This window comes from Cynocephalus volans, chromosome 9, assembly GCF_027409185.1.
Source record: "Cynocephalus volans isolate mCynVol1 chromosome 9, mCynVol1.pri, whole genome shotgun sequence".
Classification (NCBI taxonomy): Eukaryota; Metazoa; Chordata; class Mammalia; order Dermoptera; family Cynocephalidae; genus Cynocephalus; species Cynocephalus volans.
The window spans coordinates 93,853,355-93,873,036 of NC_084468.1; positions in this window are offsets into that span (position 1 = coordinate 93,853,355).

Consider the following 19,682-nt stretch of genomic DNA (forward strand, 5'->3'; position numbering starts at 1 on the left):
CTCAATATTTTTTTATTGCACTTAAGCACAATGTTGCATAGTAAGGTAGTCAATCCTTAGGAATTTACTTCTTACACTTGTTTGGAGCTGATAAATCATGGGAAAGCTATTATCTCTTGAATAATAATTAATCATTCCCTCAAAAAGAAGGCAGGAAAGGGACAGAACTATCTACCAAAATGAAAATGTGTTCAGGAAACAATTGCATAGAAAATTTATTCTTTTAAAAGATTTGAAAGGCTCTGCAGCAGTGGTTTTTATAGTGTGGTAACCAGAAGTTGGGGGTCCTCAAAAGTGTCTCAAAGGCCACAATGGGGTTAGGGCTAGCGAGATGGTGTTTGGTAGTGGATCAGCGTTCGCTGCTTCAGTCAGAGCAGTTCCACTCTCATCTATATATGCATTAAACTCAACATTAGATTTCTTTGAAGGGGCTCTTAAGCTTTAAAAAAATTGAAATATTTGCCCTACATGAAGAGTTAGAATCCACAGTGATTCTGCCATTACTCACACACTCAAGTCCTTTTCACTAGAATTCCAAGTCAACAAATTTGATTTAAATAATCACTAAAACCAGACATATAACTGAATTCCAAACACAATGCATAGTCTGTTAGAAGTGAGGCTTAAAATTAATAAATGGTACTGAGGAAAGAGTTGGTAGATATCTCAAACTGTTTACGGATGAAACACCATAGCATTGGAGACACAGGTAAAAATTTGCTTAGCTTTCCTTCTTGTACACTGTCCCTTACAGTAATAGGATTTCCTCCTCCTCAGTAGTCCCCAATGTAATGGTGAGTTGGAAATTTAACTCTAAATTTCCTCCTGTCAAATGCTCGTAACTCATCCAAGCCTTGAGGGAGAAATTCTCACACATTTTCTCAGGGTGAGAGCCATGTGATTCCCATCGTCTTTAATAGAAATCACACTTCTCAAATCCTACAAAGGGAAACGCCCTTTACCAAGCCAACTCAGAGTAGTGCAGACACAGTTAAGTCTTTGCGGAAACGTAGACTTGACTTGGTTGGACCCCAAGTATTCGCTCATCTCATTCATAGAGTGCAAATACACAGAAAAAGGGCAGAACCCTTCATCCATATGAGTTTCTCATTGGCCAGACTTCTCTTATTTTTAAAGGTATTTCTATTCAAAATCCCCAGCCCAATATATATTATTATTAATTCAACATAAACTAAAATTGAGAACCCAGTTCTCAATGTCTTTCATAAGACCTTCTACCACATCCAAATGTGACTTTTAACCCTTAAACTACAATTCTATTTTAATACATCCCAGTTCTACCAACTACAATAACATCCACTTCTCATCGGTACTATATATAGGACTTTCTTTTTAAACTTTACCTTAGAAATACCTGAAAAATTCCAAGGCACAAATTGTAGTAGGCCCAACAAACCAGGAGCTCAGTGAAGTGTCCAATGTCAATGGACTTTTGTACATTTGTATGATGCAAAAACTAAACTTTAATCATATGGCCCCAATTTACTTTCTGATCATATGGCCCCAATTTACATTCTATCTGCATACCCCAAATGTCATTTAAATGTTTTTCTTTTCAAAATCACTCAAAGATTCAAATTCAGGAGCTGGTCTCAAGCTTACACATCCCCCCAGAGACCCTCATTTTTTGAGCAATATTTGGCACATCCTCAGCAAATAACAGGTGAACGCTGAATGGAAAGTAGGTGTTCATTGCTACTGAAATTGTCAATATGATCTTTAAAAAAAATTAACATGAAAAATTCCATTAGAAATACACAAACCCTCTTTGCCAAACTGAAAAGGACAAAACTGGTACAAAGAGAATTTCCAAGTTTTTGAAAGGTCATTATGAACAATAAGATTTTCAAAAAAAACTATTAAAGAAAATTTTTGGCATTGTCCCTTGAAAGAAGTTGGAAGACAAAATAAACTAAAATGTGAAGCCTGTAACCAGGGTGCTCAGTCAGCCAGTTCTTTGCCAAAATAGTCCCAGAATCCTAATTCTGTTGCCCTACTCTTGCCTTTCAAGTCTAAAGAATTCTCCTTTGATTAACTGTCTTCCCTCATGGAGCTCCACAATAGTCTAAAGGCGAGTATGGAACTTGAGACATCTGATGACAGGGCGGTTTCCACCGACAGGTCTTCAAGAAGAGATAGACAATCAGCCCGATTTAGAGCTCTCTTCTCAAGTAGCCCCAGGATCTAACAATCCAAAAGATGGGGCAGGAGGCAACAAAAGGCTTAATCTGGAAGCTACACCCAGTCAAAGCTGTTTTCTTCTCCCAACACATACTCAGAACAGTAGTGATAACTTTTATACCAACTCTCTGAAATTTCTGCCTATGTAAGCGTAGGCATCTGCAAGGAAGTGAGGGAAGACGTTTTTTGTAATCTTATAGGGAATCAGGTTTTCAGGCAAATCACATTGTAAGCAAAGTGTAAAGTCAATCAGCTGGCCTTTCTCAAGACACCCTTTCTTGAAGGTTAGAGAGATGGAGTGTAAGGAGAGAGAATTTATTTTGAGAGCTACATCAGGCATCACTCTGTTAAAAGGAAAAGAAATAAGTACTGTGGCTGATGATTAAGAGCAAAATGGCTTCCTGGAAAGCCCATTTCTAAACAAAATTCTGCTTCTCTTTTTAAAGTACCGAATGACCGGCACCACCTGCGATACACGCACACATGCGCACACCCACACGTTCTCTTAAGTTACCTGTTCTACCAAACAACAACGTCATATATTGAGCACCAGGCTAAATGCTTCCCATTTTATCGCATTTAAATCTCACAGCACCCCCAGGAGATGAAAACGTTTCCTTTCTTGTTATAGGTGAGGAACATGGAGACCAAATTATAGAGAAGTTAAGCAACTTACCTCACCCAAGTTTGTTCAGTTAATAAGATGCAAAGGTGAAATTTGGACCCAGGTATTTCTGGTTTCAAAAAATATAAGAAACAAATACCTGGTAAAACCTTATAACATTATACTGCATGTTCATAATTTATCATTGTCTTAATATTCTATCATGAAAAAGGTGTTACCCAGAAAATAGCATTCTTAAAAATATGCTCAAAATACTCAGAACAAAACAAATTACCACCAGCAAACCATGAGCTTTGGGTCCTAATTTGACTGGCAAAAGCTTGTAGCTCCTAGTCTTGCTACAAAAAGTCTTCAAGGATGTCTCTGATCATTGAGGGCAGAGACAGCATTTCAGTGGCTAAGTTTCAGAGAGTGTGGGAAGATTATCTCCTTTTTTAAAAAAATAGAAAAGAAAGAAACTTCCTCCTCCCTGATGCCTAAATTTTTTTTAATCCTTAATTAAGGTCGATACAGCTACAAAACGTACCAAGATATATATAAGATATATATATTTTTTAGTATGAGTTTATATATGTGTTGGGAAAATATAGGAAAATGGTGAGGGCCCCTCAGATGTTCAGAACCTTGCCAAGCATTTGATGTAAATATGCACATGCACTCACGTGTTCCTTGGTTATTGTCTAATGTAACTGCATGTGTGCAGCCAGGTGTCCTGGGTTATGGACTTAAGTATAAAGGACTAAAGGCTGTAATACACAGTGTTTCTCAGGATGCTCCAGGAGGACACTAGGGTGGCTGCTCCTAGCTCTGAATAAAGCCTATTAATTCTTTACCCACGGCTCCAGAATCTTTTCCTATTACCTAGCTCATGGACCTGAATGTGAAGGGTTTGTGACCCAGTCTGTACAATGGGCTTGAAGGGTCTGTGAGCCCTAGCCCTAGCTTGACAATACGTAAATGAATTTATAAATTAATTCATACTAAGATGTGACTAACAGAGATCATACCTTTCCTGACAACATTTTTTTTTTCTTTGAGATGCAAGAGTGAACCAGAGCTCTAGGACAGTGGCTCTCAAACTTTAGTGCCTATCAGAATCACCTGGAAACCTTGTTAAATGCAGACTGCTGGGCTTTACCTTAATTACTAATTGAGTACATTTGGCATGGGGCAGAGAATTTGCATTTCCAAAAAGTTCTAGATGCTTCTGATGTTGCTAGTCCTGGGATCACAGTTTAAGAACCTCTGCTATAGAACAACTGAGGCAAATTGAAGCAGAGGTTGTGTTTTGAAAGGTGCCAAAGGCCAGATGTGCCAGAAAAACTTTCAAGTTTCAAAACACAAATTTATATTCGTCTTGTCCTGCTCTAAAAATTGTGAGGATGACAACACAAAGTAATCCCGGGGCTCTGAACCTTACTCTCAGACTGTTATTCATCTGAAGCCCCTTTTTCCACTTCCCAGGCCTACTCACTCTATGACCTGGGCATGTCTCCTCACTGCATGCATTTCAGTTTCAATGCCCTTCAGTGTGCCCATGAAAGGCATGGATTGCTTCACCCATTTCTTCATTTGTCAGCAATTCTGAGTGGCAAGCTCTTCTTCTGTTGGCTCACGTTGGAAGGAAGGGCAAGGGGGAGGACAAAAGAGAAGGAATACAGCAGAGGAAAGAGCACTACTCCAGAAGGCGTATGAAATTGTTGCTACTGCCTCAGAAAGAGAAGTGAATTTGGAATATGATTTGAATATGAGTCTCACTGCTTATTGCTTGAATTATGTCATCCTCTAATAATACCAAATTTTAACTTGAAAAATATGCAAAAATTGGTGGACCAGTAGGTATCAGATAACTGTAGTTCATCTAAACACTGGAGACCACATTATTCTTTCTTGCTTCTGAATATGACAGTAGGAAAGCACTTAGTAGAATGGACAACCACAAGTAAAGTCAGTGAAACCTTCTTGTATGGAAGTATTAATTCTCTGTTAACATAATGTATTCCTGAAAAGTCTGGATAATGAATATCTAGGTAATTTTTCCTTTAAAGATAAATAATTTAATTGGAATAAATAAAATGTAAAACAAAATTTTTTATGAACTTACCTATTATTTTTATTCCTTGCTTTTTAGAAATAGGTAGAAGAAGGAGAGGAGTTGGGCTGAAAGAGAAGAGAGGGAGATGAGGGCTACTTTAATCTGGTAGCAAGAAAAAGTCTCTCTGAGCAGGTGACATTTGAGCCCACTCTTAACAGAAGAGAAGACCACCCTGCTAAGAGATGAGGAGAAATGATACCAAAGCCCTGATGTGAGAAGGGCTCGGAGTGTTCCATTAACAGAGAAAGGGCAGTGTGGTAAATGTAGGGTGGTACAAAGTAAGATTGGAGAGGTAGGCAAGAACCCAAGAACCATCATAAGGAGTTTAGATTTTATTCTAAAAGCAATGAGACGTTGCAAAGGATTGAGCCTATCTGATAGATATTCTAAAACATTTCTGGCTATGGAATGAAAAAATGAATTATGAGGGGAAAAAGTGGGGAGCATGGAGACCCATCAGACTACTGTAGTAGTCAGACAAGATAGATAGGTGATTTTGATTACAGTGCTGTGTTGGTTAATTTTAATGTGTCAACTTGACTGGGCCAGGAGGTGCCCAGATATTTGATCAAACATTATTCTGAGTGTGTCTTTGAGGATGTTTTTGGATTAGATGAATATTTGAATTGGTAGATTGAGTAAAGCAGATTGATCTTCCTAATGTGGGTGGTCCTTATTCAATCAGTGGAAGGTATAAATAAAACGAAAAGGCTGACTCTCCTGCAAGTAAGAGAGAAGTCCACTTGCCTGACTGCCTTCAAGCTGGAACATCTATTTTCTTCCTGCCTTCAGTCTCAAACTGAAATATGTGCTCTTCCTGGGTCTCAAGCCTGCAACCTTCAGACTGAGACTACATCCTCAAGTATCCTCGTCTTCAATTTGCCAACTGCAGATCTTAGAATTTGTCAGCCTCCATAACCATGTGAGCCAATTCCTTATGATAAATTATATATATATATTATACATATAATATAAATTTTTCTTGAACAATCCTAATAATAACTAATACAAGCAGACATGGAGAGATGTGGACAGATCCAGACATGTTCTGGAGATAGAATTAATGAGTACTTGGCTTTAGATTAACTTGAGGATAAGGAAAAGTTCAACTGGACTTTTTAAGTAATAAAGTCTTTCTCATCTTCACCCACCAGTCAGTAATATGCTCTTACCCCCATTGCTTTTAAAGAGACTAAAGAAAGTATCTTTGCACAGTCCTCAACAGCCACATCCTATTTTTAGCACTCAAATAATCCACTCTCCAACCTTGGGTTAATATTTCTCTAAATATTAAGATATGCTATCTCTACTTAGTGAATATTCTCCACAAAAGCCATGTGACATTCCTTCATTGATTTCACAATTAATTCCCCACCAAAATCACTTACACAAAATCTAACCTCCAAGCAAGCATTTCACACAACTTCTTTTGTCCTTTATTATTTACAAAATAGATCACCCCTAGAGGGCAGTGAAACTTGAGAGTCATGTATGACTGTCAATGGACACGAGCAATGGACCCTCTCCCCAAGCAGAAGAATATCACAGTAGAACTTAAGACTCCATAAGCTGAGAAAGTCATCTTCATTAGGTAGCTGCTCCTGCAAGTATAGAGGCCAGAGCTCACAGATTCATAAATGCAGCCTTTTTTAAGCCATTAGGAATTTCTAATATATTTCTACAGTGACATTTGTGAGATTATTAGAATCTTAATTCGGAAGAACAGGGGACTGCTGCCAGTCCTCCAGGCTCTTCTCTTACAGCCCTCTGTCTCTTGGACCTCAGGTCTTAACAGGAGGTGCTAAAACAGTAGCTAAATAGATCTTTAAATTTGAAGCAGTAATTTGATAAATACTGTTTCCTCACCTCAAAATACTTCATGCTTCACCAGGAGTTAAAGGGAGATAGGGGATGGCTCATTAAGCCAACAATGGAAAAGAAAACTCAGAAGCTTGGATTTCTCTGGGCATGAGTGTGTTTTTGGTTGTGCTGTGTTTACTCTTGGAAAAATGTGGCATCCCATTTTTATTCTCAAAGGGCTTTAAAGGCTTATTAAAAAATGTTCTTTGAAATCAAATAGCTTTTTAAAGGCTGTATTTTGATGATTTGATTGTAAATGAATGAAAAGCATATGGATTAAGTCACACATGGTTTTAAGGAATTACAGGCAAAAGTGTCTAGCAAGACACATTAAGAGTTTACCAAACTCAAACGTTTGGAAAAAAAGTCACAGGATAAAGGAAAACAAGCTGACTTTATTTTAATTGAAAGACTAACAAATGTAAATACCTGTATGTTAAGAGTTTGACCATCACCATTAAGTAGCTCCATTTATCATTTTTGCCAAAGGTCTAGTATATTCCACTTTTATAGTATGCTAGTTTAAACTAACCAACCAAATGTACAACTATAAAAAATTTATTATTCTAAAGTAGGAGGTTTCAGTTAAGCTAAATAATATTTTTCTTTCAAACCATGGCTGAGATTCAGTCCCTAAGATGCCTACTGTATTATCATTAATGAATTATCTACATGTAGAAACATATGTGGTAAAGAATATTTTTAGATGTTCACTAATATTTTTTCTCTTAGGGATTTACTTTTCCTCCTGCCAAGCCAAATTCTAAAGCGATGCTTTCCTGTGCTTATCGCAAAGTGAAGGGATAAGACAGCAAAGAGATTCACAAGGGGGGTCTACTTGGCTTTGTGTTTCAAAAACAATGAGTTAGGAGAACCAATAGAAAAGAAAAAAGGTTTGACATTAGGAATTTGAACAGGTAAGGTTTCTAGGGATGCGGAGAAGGAAGTGGAAGATATGCAAATAGTGAGGGAAGTGGCCAGTCCAAGAGGCTGGACCTAAAAGGACACAAAGACAGAAATACAGGGCCAATATGAAAGCAGAGTTGGCATCTGGGCTCCACTTGAGTGAATGCTGAACGTGACCTCTGCTCCATAATCTGATCCTCATTCCTTCTTGAATGGTAGTTACAGCCCTTTTATTGGTGATGTTCTTAATATTACTGATTGATTCCTTCTGCTTATTTTTCACGGTCAGTCTTTCCAGAACTTGTCTATGTTGTTAAGTTTTCCAAAGAAGCAGATTTTGGTTTTGATTATCATCTCTGTTGATTTTGGTTTGTTTGTTTGCTTGCTTACTTTTTATGTCATCTTTATTATTCCCTTGCTTCTACCATTTTTGCGTTTCTTTTGTGTCCTTTTCCTACCTTTGTGAGTTGAACGTTTAATATTTTCATGTTAATTTTTTAAAGAAATACATCTTAGGCTATCCATCTCCCTCTGAGTCTGGCAAGAGCTGCATCGTGCTAATTTTCATATGCAGTACTTTTAATGTCATTTATTGTAAGTATTTCAAAATTCCAACTGTTATTTCCTCTTCAACCCTTAACTTACTTAATATTATATTTTTTAGATTCCAAATGTGGAAAAACTGTTCAAATATATTTTATTGTTGATATATAATCTAAGCTTATTTTAAATAGAGAATATGGTCTCTATGAAATCAATTAGTTGGGCAAATTTTATGTGTTCCATGCTGTACTTGGGGGGAAAATGTGTGTTTTCTAATTTCTGAGCTCAGTTGTATCTAAATGTTCTCTAAGTCAAGCTTGTTAATTGTATCATTAATTTTTTCTATATAGTTACTAAATTTTGTCTTATCAATCTATTATTTGTGACACCTTCATCCCCTAATGTATGCAATTTTATTAGTTCCTGATTTATCTCTTCTGTATTTCTTTTTGCATATATAAACAGACACATGCATGTTTCTTATTTTCCCCATTTTCTTACACAAAAGATAGCATTTTATATACATATAGTATGTGCTTTGATTTTTTTCTTTTAGTGATATATTCTAAAAAGTTACTCCATGTGAGCTCATGGGTATCTTTATATATATAAATTTATTTATATATATACGTATTTTTTTTTCAGCTACATAGTACTTTGTTCTATAAATGTACCATAATTTAGCCAACCAACCTCTAATGTGTGGACATTTAACTTGTTTGCGATATCTCACAGTTACAAATAATGCTGCAGTGAATAACCCTGTGCATATATATTTTTATATTTTGGGGAGGTATATTTTTAGGGTACGTTTTTAGAAGTAAGGTTGCTAGGTCAAAAAGTAAATGTATATGTAGTTTTGTTATATATTGACAAATTCCCCTTTATAGAGATCTGCCATTTTTGTATTCCCATCTGCAGTGAATAAATTAGTTGTTTCTTCACAGTCTTGGCAACATAAAGCGTTCTAAAGCTTTTAAATTTTTGCCAACCTGGTAGGTGAGAAATGTTATCTTAGTGTAGTTTGGTTTGCATTTTTCTTATATGAGTAAAGTTGAACATATTTTCAAGGAATTGAGAGCCTTTTTATATCACTTTTGTGAACGTCAGTTTATATCTCTCACCCATTTTTCAAAGGATTAATCATCCCAATTATTACTCAATTTTACTCAATTGTTAATAAAAGATTTTATGTATATTAAGGATGTCAGCACTTTATCTGTGATACATATTGCGGAAATTTTTTCACAACTTGTCTTTTGTCTTTTGACTTTCCTTCCCTATGTTTTCTTTTTGTTTGATTTCTTGCTCCGTTTCTGGCTTTTTTAGCTATGATTTAGTTTGTTCATTTTCATTCTTTTATTTTTATTGATGCAAGGGTTGGAGACTATTGATTTTTCCCTCTGGTCACTGCTTTAAATATATCTCACAGATGTGGTTATGCAGTGTTTTATTATTATTATTTTCCAGAGGTTCTGTAAATTCTGTTTGCATTTCCCCTTTCACCCAAGATGTGTTTGATAAAAGGCTTTTAATATCTACATGTGAATTTGAAGGGAATGCAAATGTTCAAATTATAGAAGTACCCATTAAATCTTGGCTATTATTTTTATATACTTAGGATACTCAATTCTAGCTCTCATTCCCATAGGTCCCTCAACCTAGACTCCTCTTCCTCAGCAGACATGAAAATTCCAGGCCCCTGCCATTTGGAACTCTATCCAAAACTCCATCATGCAATTCAGTTTCAGCTTCTACATACCCTTCTAACTTTATGGAATTTTTTTTTTTTTTTTTTTTGGTGGAGGGATTCTGGTTTAGCTATGTGTCCAGAAATTCCTTTGTTATATTTTATAATAATAGTAGTAATAAACTCTAAAACATTTATAGCATTTTTCATAGCCTCCATTCAAAAGCCAAGGTAACTGCTCCTTACATACATCTATGTATGATAAGAAATTCCCTGCCCCAGCACTCAGGATTTAGCTTGAAAGCTGCCCAGTGAAATTCAGATTTGTCCAAACGCTGTGAACATGTTTGGTCCCTGTCTTTCCTATCCATTTTTTATTTTGTTTTTGCTTTTGTTTTTGTTTTTGCTTTCTGGCAGCTGGCTGGTACAGAGATTGAGCTATCGATTTTAGATAACCCCTTCGCAATAACCTAGAATAGTCTAAGTCCCATAGAAGAACGTGAAACTCTTGTCAGCTAGCTGCAAGAGGGGGAGTGGGGGATGGGGGGACACTCCCATACCCACATGTTTTAGAACCAGTTTAAGAACTTTGAACATAATTGCTTTATGCTGTAAATCTGGCCAACTATACGAAAAGCACTGTATTAAGAAGGAAACATTTACACTCGAATTCCCTTTAGGGAATTCATTTATTTCTGAAACCTGAAAAATCATCTAAGCCAAATAATAGATCAAAACAAAATGGCAGCAAATAGAAGATAGGGGAAAAAGAGATAGAATAAGAAAAGAAAGAGGAGACACAAACTCCAATATATTATAGTGTAGGGATTATAGAAAATCTTATATCTATTGTTGGTCGACAACCTTTGCTGTAAAAACTCCTTTTTAAGACTATTGGTCAAAGACAGTCAAGTTTCCTGCTAAAAAGAAAACCTGCTGTATAATGTGGAGGAGAAGAGGAGTCGGAGGAACCAAGCACAGCACTGGGCAAAGAACGAGGGAACAGATGAAGCTGGTGGCCAGGGCGCTGAAGGAACACTTAGCTATTGTCATCCAGATGTTTCAAACTGAAACACAGAACAATACGAAAACTACCAAAAAATATGGTTGGACATGTGTGTGGGGGGGGGGGGGGAACCTGGTGAAAGGGCTGAGTTCTGCACTGAAGCTTATATAAAAGTGAAAAGGATCCCATGCAGACAGGGGGAAATTCCTGCATCTGGGTTATGGTAAGAATTGAGTCTCTTAAAAGGCTATAGCAGGAATCGTGCCTCAACATAATAAAAATTTTAACCTATGTAATGAAAGGAAATAAATATTTTATGCAAGGAAAGATGAAAAAAAAAAAAAACCATAGAGAAACAACATGAAAAATGTTACTTCTGTGTTATTGTTTAACCAGAGTCTCTTTTCATAGTTTGCCAGTGGCTTCAATTAAGGGACATCAGCTCTGAAGCACTGCTGATAGGTATTGAAAGTATTGATCCCATCTCCCAGGACCACCATCAGTAGGAATAGAATTAATCCTTGCTAATCAGCCCAGCATTGTATTGCCTTGAGCAGTACAGGTGGCCAAATCTAGATGAAATGCAGAAATCACACATTCCTTCTATTCCTGTGTGTTCTTGCCTAGTAATCTGTAATTCTTCCAGCTATAAACTGTTCTTTCCTAGCAACAACATACCATGATTTCTCTGGCCATTTTTATTCATTAATACCAGCTGCTTAGCAGTGCCTAAAGGTATCAGAAGAAAAATGTGTAGATATTTTTACCATATGGTTTGTTAAGAACTGATGAAGCTCTTTCATGTAAAGCTGAGTTTGGCCAGGCACGATGTGCACAAAGCAAAGTTCTGCAACATGAAATGAGGATCAAGGCTTCCTACAAAAATAAAATAAAATAAAAAAGCTATTTTCTCTTGTCACTCTTGACTTATGACCTTCTTCGTACCTGGGTGCTAAGAATACCTAAGTATTTCTCAGGCAGTGTCACCACTGTGAATTTATAAACTGTGTTCCAAAGATCACTCTTTATTGCAAGCATTGAAACTAAACGCAGGGGGTATGATAACTCTTGATAAAAACACAGTCTCTGTTACAAAGTTGTTTTAGGTTAACAGGTTTTTGCATTATTTGAGACTCATGTTCAACAGTAAGGTTTTATCAGAGATGTTTCTATTATGTAGAATTTATTCAATTTTTCAGTAAATATTAAGTGCCTATTGACATCAGGCATTGTACTATATGTTGAGGACATTACAGTGAACAAATCAGACATGGTCCCTTCCTGCCCTGAACTTATGCTCTAGGGTCAAACAAATACATAATAAATGATGTGAAGTGCACTGAGTGTGAAAAAGAAGAGAGAGGGGCATTTATAATAGGTGGATCTGATCTGCTCTGTGGAGCCAGAGTAGATGACATCATGGAGGCAGCAATATTTAAGCTAAGCTCTAATGGGAACATGAGTGTTGGAGTTAGCTAGAAGTGTCAGGGAAAGAGTCTCACTGGAAGAGGGAACACACACTTGGGCATAGCAGAGACCATGTAAGTTCGAGTCATGTGCAAATGTTTAGTCTGGCTGGAGCCGAGAGTGTGAGAGACTGTGAGAAATGAGGCTGACATGGACGCTCCCAGTCATGGAAGGGATATTTGTCACTACACTAAGGATGAAGGGAAGCAATGGGAGTGGGGCAGTGACTTGATCAGGTACACATTTTCAAATGCTCACTCTGGCAGTAGATGAAGAATGTACCGGAGGAAGAGTGGGTAAGTTGCTGGTGGTCGGAACTAGCAGGTAGCTGTGAGGATGGAGAGTCGTTGCAATCCCCTGAAGTGTGGGGGTGACAAGTCACATTTCAGTTCCCAGGCACTGGTTTCTCAATTCTGTCAAACATCTCCACCCCCAAAACTACATCCATCATTCACGCCATTCTCTCTGTCCCAAGAAGCCCTGCCAGGTCCCAGAAGCTACGGCTGCTGATAATAAAGAGGGCCAGAGCCTCCACTACAGCTTTCAGAGCAAATGGAACTGGAGAAGAACAATGTGAGGCCTAAAGGAATAGGCTTATGTGACTCACTATGGGATCAGGACAGAGGTGACAACAGGGGAGAGCAAAGGAGTCCGTGGACCAAAGAATCAGCAGGGCCCTGTCACTCCTCAACATGGCCCCAAAACATTGAGGAGAAGAGCACTCCTTTGATCAATATGCACCAAGGAGGCCCTGCACAGCCAGATTTCCTGTTGCAAGAGAGACCTTAAAGCCTTGTTGAATTTGATTACCTAAGAAACACTCTGCCATGAAGATCTAAGAAACAAAGAACACAAAACCAAATCAAAGCAATACAAAACAGTCTCCCGGGACGCCACTTGACAGTGGCGTCTGGATATGGGAGCAGTCCTCAGACTAGAGGCCTTTCATCAGATGGAAGTGTCAACCCACCCTGGGATGCAAAGCCCTAGACCCAGGCCACCCTGTGAACATTACTGATTAATGCCGAATGGCAAGACAAAATTATTACCAGCAGTGCTGGAATGCAGTCAGCCTCCAAGGACAGAAGCATTGTTCACCTGAACGTAATTCTCTTGGACAAGACAGGTGGAAGCTGGCTGACAACAGGATATCCATACAGATGTTTTAAAGTTGAAGAAAGTTGATGTTAAGCTGAAGAAATGTTTTGAATGTGTAATGAAACACAAATCAAATGAGCAAACTTATTTGTAGAGCAACATGAAAAATCTGTAGTCATATACCAAGCTATACCAAGCTTAATCACTCCTTATAGAAGCTGATGAGTTTTTACTAACATGAGACTATGACTATGAATTATTTTTTAAGAAAATATCAGCCTGATGCTGAATGTGGAAGGAAAAAAAGTTTAATAAAAAAAAGACCACTGAACATGCATTAACTAAATGAGAAATTAAAACAGTCATGATATATTCAGAGATAAAAATAGCACTTACATGCATGCAGAGTGGAGAGGACTTTTAGCCAGAATTTGGTGTTCCTAGTCATTTAAGAACCACAAAAATGCCCTGAGACAATGATATTTGTTCCTCTCATGAAGATCACTCCTAAGTTAGAAAAATCATAAGTTCATCCTCACCTTGAGGTCCCCAGTTCAATTTAGACATCATTGAAAGCCCCAACACAAAATTCTTAGTTCTTGTCATTTCTTGACTTCAAGATAGGCAACTGAAATTACTTTATAGGTCAAGTAGAGAAAGAAAACAGAGGCATTTGCCTTCATATTTTCCACCAGTTACACTTAGGAGAACGTGTTATTCACAGAATGACTGTGGAAAACCAAATATAGCCACAAATTTTTTTACCTCCTTCCCATCCACAGGTAGGGTCTATGCCACTTCCTCTTAAATCTGGGAAGGCTTTGTGATGCTTTGACCATGAAGTCATAGAAGTGACACTGGGGCAGTCTCCACACTTGAATAACATGGCAGCTCCTACTTCCTGTCTCTTCACACACTCACTCTGGGAGAAGCCAGACACCATGTAAGAATTTCAACTGCCTAAGATTGCCATGCTGTAAGAAAACCCAAGCTAGTCATGTGGAAAGACTCTTTGGAGAGAGAGAGATGCTTGGCTAGCCCCACCTGTTCCAGCCAAACCAGCCCAGGCACCTGGCAAGGAGTGAAAAGCCACTTTGGACATCAGTTTAGTTGAGCCATCAGATGATGCCAGCCCCATGTGACATCTGATGCAACCACACGGGGACCCCAGCTGAGAGAATCATGAGAAATAATAGTAAATTGTTGTTTTAAGCCACTAAGTTGGGGGTGGTTTGATATATAATAGGTAGCAGGAATAGTAGCAATTTGCCAAAATCTCAGTGCAATCTTCAAAAGTTAAATTCTGTAGACCTGAATTGTGAAAAAGAGTAGATACTAGCCATATGTAGCTATTTAAATTTGAGTTAATTGAACTTAAATTATATTGAAAAATTCAGTTTCTCAGTCACACTAGCTACATTTCCAAAGCTCAACAGCCACAAGTGGCTAGAGATTACCATATGCAGAGCAGATTAGAGAGCATTTCCATTATCACAGAAAGTTCCATCAGACAGCACTATTACAGAGAAACCCAGAGTTCGGTCCATGCCTCTCTGGAGAAGGATGAGGCTGAGAGGGAACATTTGACAATGTCTTCTGTCTGCTTAAGCATGAAACTAATTCAAAGCACAGTTCTAATATCTGTATCAAGCTGAATGAGGAAAGAAAGGAAAAGCTAGATGCAGATTTGAAGAAAAGTTGGTAAAACTTGTCCAGGCAGAGTTTCCTTTTTTTTTTTTTTTTTTTGACATATTATATATTTTTATTCATCTATTGTTTCTCTTCCCTGACTAGAATACAAGGTCCATAGGAGCAGGGACTTTGTCTGTGTGGTTTGCTGCTTTGTCCTCAGAGCCTAAAATCTTCTGCTGGCCATTAGTAGACTCAGTAAATACCTGTGGAGTACATGAGTGCAGCAGAAAGGACTAGGGAGGCTGCAGGGGAGCAAAGACACACGATATGGAAGCAGATGCTTAGAGAGCAACTTCAGGGAAAGCAACTTTTTAGAAAGAGATTTCTAAAGGGAATTTTCATGAAATTTCCCTGTCTCCCCCACAACTTTAAATAGAACATCCCTTACTTGTGAATGTATAATAAAGTTGGATCTATTTACAGAAATGCAACCAAAAAAAAAATTTTTTTTTATTCCACTCTCTCTGTGTCCTGCAGTCATTCATAGAAGAAGATAATTAAATACATCTCTTTCCAAAATGCAAGAAAGAAACATTGACAGATTTAAAACCCTCCTCACTTTACCATGGACTGCTGTGTAACTCTGGACAAGTCACTTTTTTTGTCAAATAGAATCAAGAACCTCAAAGTTTAATGATGGTTGTTGAAAATGATTGTGAAACTTATATAATCCTCACCCTTACAGGCAGAATTTTTCTAAGTATGAGTCTTAAAAAGAAAACTTTTTTGTTAATTATACTTCTCTAGTGGTAACTGGTCTCATTTTGTCACTGAACATGGGAGAGGTTCTTAGAAGAAAAATTATCTCAAGCTTAGCCTTGCAAAACCCAGGCAAGAATAGACATTATGCAGAATTCATAAGGGCTTTTGCCTGAGAGAGAATCATTAAGCTAAATCAACTGGAAAAGAACAAGGATCCGGTACCTTGGCATGGATCCATAAAAAATGTTGCTTTTCATTATGAGATTTCCTTTGTTCCTTGTGGAAAATTCTGAATCTACACAAATGTATATGTTTATGTCTACATGGGAGAGCTACAGAAAGAATAGACAGCCAGACACGCACTAGTTCTGCATATATATACATACATGGGAGATGCATTTAGAAAGAGGATATACTTACGATGTCATCTTTTTAAATGCCTTTGTGGCAACTTGACAGTTTTTTTAAGGTAAAGGTCAAGCTACACAATTTCAAAAGTGGTTACTTTCTAATGACAGTTAAGAGGGGAATAGTTTAAGCATGAAGTGAAGATTAATGACACATGAGAATATAAGATCCAGAGTATTTCATTTTATCTTGTGCGGGCCCAAAAAGAATTCCTGCCTGTGCCTCCGCCTTATTTTTTTTTTGTCTTCAAATATGCTGTTTATCCTCATACATCAATAAGCCTCAACCACCAAAGACCCCTATGAGGGCTGCATGCTTACTCTTTACTTTTGGATAAGTGGGAAGGATGCACTTACATTTATAAATATCCAAGGACCAAAATAATATCTGCAGGACACCTCTGAGACTTGTTTGGCAATGTGACTACCAGAACTAAAACCAGAGAGACATCTTTTTCAATAGAAACACCTAAAAAGCTATAATCATCCATATTTTCTGATAAGAAGCCACTTCTGATTTCCTGAAATAATGTTATATTTGCCCCATGGGGCAGGCAGTGGTTGGAAAGGACATGATGGAGCCTTGAACTCCCATCCCAAGAGCCTCATTGGGGCATTGACAGGGCATTGTATGCAATTTGTCCCATTAATCAGCTAAGTATACAGTGTCATGGGAATTTGATCTCCAAGGATCTTTTATCCTGTTTCCATGCAGGGAATTAGCTCCTGAAATGACTAAAGCACACCATGTAACAGTGTGGTGTTCCAGTTACTTTAGCAAATGAGCTGAATGCAACAATCTTAGGCTGTAAAGGCTAAAAAGGCTAAAAGACTATAAAGCCCTTTTTATGATTCTAGTTGAACATACAAATACCATACTCATGTACTCAAATCTTTCCTTTTTTTTCCTTTTCTTGTGTACATTGAAATTAGAAAAGATATATATAATAGCCAAAAGAATTGCCCTGTAACTTTAAAAAATAATTTTTTAACTAGCTTTGAGCTTAAACTAGGCATGGAAAATTTCAACCCAAAAGATTAAATTTGGAGAAAGTTACTAGCAGATGAGGACTAGAGTTACAATGGAAACCACATTGCAGACACTATTATATATGAGTCATTACTAAAAAAGTTGCTTTATATATATATATAGTAAGCTATATATACTGTATGCTACAAATTCATTAAAATCTGATCTAGGCATTATCTTGAAAATGTCCACCAATATTTGCAAAGCATTTTAACCTTCATAAAAGAAAGACACTACTCTACCCCATAGAAGGTATACAATACAAATTTATCACATTGAATTAAACTTGGATTTTATTATTTTAGATTTTAGGATAGCACTGCCAGTGCTAAAATTAAGATTATCTTTTCTAACTACAAAGAAAGCTCTGATTTCCTTAAATAGTACGAACAAAATGCTGGAGATGACAATGGGTACATTTAATCTGGAACCAATTTTTTAAATTTAATAAATTATTTGTATACAAATGCATATTTATGATAACAAATAACTCCACATTTCCAAAACAAAGTATTCACATACATTCAGAGAATTTAGCCCTCTATTTTTTGTGTTTTGAAACTTCAACTTCCCTTCCCCATCTTCAAGGGGTTTGGGGGACACCCAGGGAAGGGAAGATGTGGTATTGAGGACTGGTCATAAAAATACATATCCAGTTGACATTTCTCATCACTAATGGCTAAGATAGAGCCATTTGCATCTAATGTGAAGACAAACGTAAGCCAAACACAGGAAGGCATCATAGTGCTCCATAGCATGTAAGCATTGACTTTTGTCCATTTATTCACTGCTATATCCTCAGTAGCTATAATGGTGACTAGCACATAACTGGTACTTAATAAATTTTTACTGAATTTTTCCAAAAATGATTAATGCCAATGGAGCTGGTCGGTTAGCTCAGTTGGTTAGATCATGGTGCTGATAACACTAAGGTCCAGAGTTCAACCTCTGTACCGGCCAGCAAAAAAAATAAAAATAAAAATAAATAAATAGCACCAAGGTTATCACTTCACAAGGAGCAGAGTTAAAGTTATATTAACAGAAGGAATTTTCTTTCCTCTTGTGCTGTCTGGGGTGGGATTAATGATGCATGCTTGGTCCTTCAGTAACTAGAGAGGAAGCAGCAACAACTCCGTCTGTTGGGGAAGCTGAACTGGAATGAGAATCCACATTCCAGGCAGAACACCCCCCCCCCCCCCCCCCAATATTTACAGGACCTAGAACAGAGGTACTGTCAATGCCCTCCAGCCAAAGTTGGCCAGGAACATTCCCCAGAGTGTGTTGGGATGACTGCCTCCGTTGCAATGAGGGAGAATTTCATGCTGGAGAACATGGGCCTTTTTAGTAAGAGGGTATTAAAAGGGACTTACAGGATTTGGGCTTGTGTTCAGTGATTTTGAAGAGAGTTTAAGGAAGTGGGACTTTGGTCAGTATTGGATGTTGTCAGGAAGCAGGCATAATTTTATGTTTGAGAATCTTAGTGATTCTTACCTAGAAAATGAGAAGAGAGGGTGGAGGCTAAGTTGTATTGATAAAACAAAGTAGCAGTCTCTCATAATAACTAGGAGTGGAGGATGTTTGGTCATTTCTCAGTACTCAAAATGTGATTTGAGTGGTCCTGTTTCCCTCTTGCTCCATCATGATCACAGAGTGGCCTTGTCTGGTGCTGGTGTTCTGTGAAATTGTCCCCTGCCCTGCTATAAGTCCCAGGTCAGCTCCTAGCCACCTGAAGGCCTCGCTGAGAGGAAGCCAGCTCCAGACGTCTGTGGCTGCTTTTTCTTTCTCAGGACATATATCATTTATCTAAGATTTTTAAAGTTAAAAATCAACTTAATCATAAAATGAAATATGTTTTATCCTCCCATGTTGACAAATACATTCATAATAACAAAACTGAAAAGGCTTTGTAAAGCTATGGTTTTATATGTCTGAAAGTTGGCAAAATATTTTAAAAGACTGAATTTATTATTTTGCATGTCTGGACATTCTATTGATGAGTCAATGATATTTGTATGACTAATAAAAGAAAGACCTATATGAGTCACAAGTTATTATATATTTATTTTATAAAATGTCTTTGCCTAAATTTCAGCAAAATCACTAATCATGTTGTTGGGGTGAAGATTTTTCCATAATTTGTGTTCTACTGACAATAATGATCTAATAAATTAAAAACAAAATCTAATGATATTCAAAGTATATAAAACTAGATATACTTTCATCAAAAATAGGAAAAAAATAAAACTAAAAATTAAAATTTTATATATTTTCAAAAACAATGATTTTCTTCCAATATATTCACAATAATTACAAAAATCAAAAGGCAAATAAAGATTATTGAATATCAAAATATGAAATA